Source organism: Macrobrachium rosenbergii, chromosome 42 (genome assembly GCF_040412425.1).
Source record: "Macrobrachium rosenbergii isolate ZJJX-2024 chromosome 42, ASM4041242v1, whole genome shotgun sequence".
NCBI lineage: Eukaryota > Metazoa > Arthropoda > Malacostraca > Decapoda > Palaemonidae > Macrobrachium > Macrobrachium rosenbergii.
The window spans coordinates 25,980,622-25,983,850 of record NC_089782.1 but is presented as its reverse complement, the minus strand read 5'-3'; positions in this window follow the sequence as shown (position 1 = coordinate 25,983,850).

Below are 3,229 nucleotides of genomic sequence, written 5' to 3'. Positions count from 1 at the left end.
AGTTAACCATAATCATACTTCCGGCGCCGCTATAGGTACCAACAACACAGGCCACCACCGTTCCGTGGCTGAGTTTCATGGGCCGTAGCTGAGGCCACCACCGGATCGTGGCTGAGTTTTATGGGTCGCGGCCAAGAGTTTCATGGGCCGTGGCTGAAAGTTTCATACAGCATTATACGATGTACAAAAAACTCGATTACACCGAAAAAACTTCAGCGCATTTTTACTTGTTATTTGTAGCCTTTAAGAACGTATCACTTTGGAAAGCTTGGATTGCTGAGTGATTTTAGAGGAATATGATATAATACTTTATAACGATGGTTACATTGAATGTATTGTGTATAAATTGACTGATTCAGTTTTGTAAAATGGCGTTACAATTCTTAAGGTGTATAGACTTATGAAAATAACATAAAAACGCAACCAGGGATCGTGAATAAGTTTATGTAAATAATAATAATAACAACAACAATCAGAGCGCATGGTACTGTATAACCCCGAAGACTAAAGCGATGTTAGTCCTTCACAGACCATAAATGCCTCTTATTACCCTGAAAAATATCCGGGTACACTATGTGACTAAAGACACATTGTTTAATTAGTTATTCATTATTCTTCTCACTGTCACTGTATAATAATATTTTCTTGCAATCAATTTTATCTCGCAACACTTAACCAACAACCACAATGATGTATGCTTAGAAGGAATTGCGTCCTTCGTGACGATTAAAAGAAAAAAGAATTAAATGAGACAATGGATGAAGCTGGGCGATTTATAAGAAGAGCATCAGTATTCACAAGCATTAAGAAAGAGCGCCCTTGGTAAACATTGTAATGGCATATCTAATCCTAAATATGTAGTATGTTCAATGCATCGCACTCAGGTCGTGTTATGGGCAGTGTTATTTTTTCTAGATAAAATACGAAGTGACTGGACTTTTGTCTGATTTACTTTGTCGGGCATTTATTCATTTTTCATTTATGTTCAGCTTTTAGTATTTTTGTTGCCAACATGATGACAATACATGTAATCTTTCAGTGGGTGAATAACAATAACGATCCTCTAAGAGAAAAACAAATTCACTATTAACTGCAATACCGCTTCTGAATGATCAAGTAAGACCCATTTTCATGTGTAAATCTTGGTGAATTGTCAAAAATCCTCTTAAAATTCTCAGGCTTTACGAGGGCTGAATTGCATATCCTAGTCAGAATAATCCATTTCTAAAACAATTACAGTGTGTATTGGTTTCAGAAATTTATTGGCAAACTTAAGACAATAGTTGAAAGAGATCATATCGTTTAGGACGTTACAGTAGGAAATTCAGTATGAAGGTAGGAACTAGTACTGTTATTTCATACACCTTAATAATAATATGTATATATATATATATATATATATATATATATATATATATATATATATTTATATATATATATATATATATATATATATATATATATATAATAATAATGTGTATTTATTTGAGTGAAAGAAGGTAAAAGCAGGATGTGATCGTATCATCTCGGACGCTACGAATATGCATTTAAAACCTTTAATGTGATCCAGTGCTTAAAATCCATAATAAATTTGAATATGGAGCCTTAGGAATAGCTACTCGATCAACAAATATTCACCCCTCACACTCTCAGTGGCCAAAAATACTTCTCCGTGACTCCCAGCCTGAAAATCCTATCATTACGATACCCATCCTACACTCAGAACTACATTCCTCGTTTTATATGAGGCTCGTCCTACACCCACCCACCAGCATTTTCTGCATTGGCATGTTCCTCAGTAACCTTCCTAGACCTGCCTTTGCCTCCTTAGTTTCTTGTGCCTGTCTGGTTACTGTTCCAGTAAGTGGAGGTGTCCCATGGGCGAAAGGATTGCCTTTTACGTATGGGCATGCGTTCCTTTTATTCGCAGTCCAGTATATTCCGAAAGATACCCTTAGTCCATTTCACTTTTTCTCTTTTTCATGCATGCATACATACATAAGTCATTGAATACACACCCATACACACGTATATATGTATATATATACATATGTGTATAATGTATGCATATATATATTGTTTCACACAAATTAAGAGGTATTTGGGATATATATATATATATATATATATATTATATATATATATATATATATATATATATATATATATATATATATATAGTGTGTGTGTGTAAATAAGTATATGCATATATTTGCAAGAAAACGTCTTTACCACTTGTATATAAAGATCCTCAGGTACCAGAAATATAATTTTATTCTTTTTCCTCCAGTCGAGAGCTTTTACGGAACGAGAGAGCAGAGCTCTCACTGTGTTTTATACTCAATAATTCATTTTCCTTTCATTAAAAACAACACGTTAATTACAGTCAGCGGGCGCCTACATGTGAAAATACCGCTATCCATTGTTGGTCATCTTTGTTTTTAATCTAAATCACAAAGATTCTCTGTCTCTTCTGAATAGATATTTGCATGCAAAAATGGGAATCACAGAATTACAGACGTAGACACGCAAACTTGCATGCATATAGTAAATATTTTATGTTAGGTACAAACACATTAAAACACAGCAACATGCTCATTGCGCAGGTCATAAAGTAAATAGGCATCCCACCTAAATATTAATGAGAATAGGAGCACTGATATAATGCAGTACGCATAGTAAGTACCTCCATGTGCATAAGCGCCTACTGTCATACAGACCCGTGATATACATACACATATATATATTCTGTATATATATATTATACATATATACATACATACATATATATATATATATATATATATATATATATATATATATATATATATGTATCTATAACTGAATCACGAAAATATGGAATGTGATGAATATATAAATAAAGACAAAATCCGCGAAGGAAAGAGAAACCATGGAGTGCTGCAAGGCCTTTCGACTTCAAGTCCTTTACTGAGCAGACTCATATATACAGTGTGTGTATGTATATATATATATATATATATATATATATATATATATATATATATATATATATATATATATATATATATATATACAATCAGTGTAAAAGTTCATACAGTGTCAACTGTTATCAGTATATCAGTTTGGCATCCTAAGAATTTTCATAGCCACAATGAGCCAAAAAACAAAATGCAAGCACGACTTACGACAGCAGGCAGACATGACAACATAATGAACCAGATCACTTTAAGCACAGGAAATGATTTCC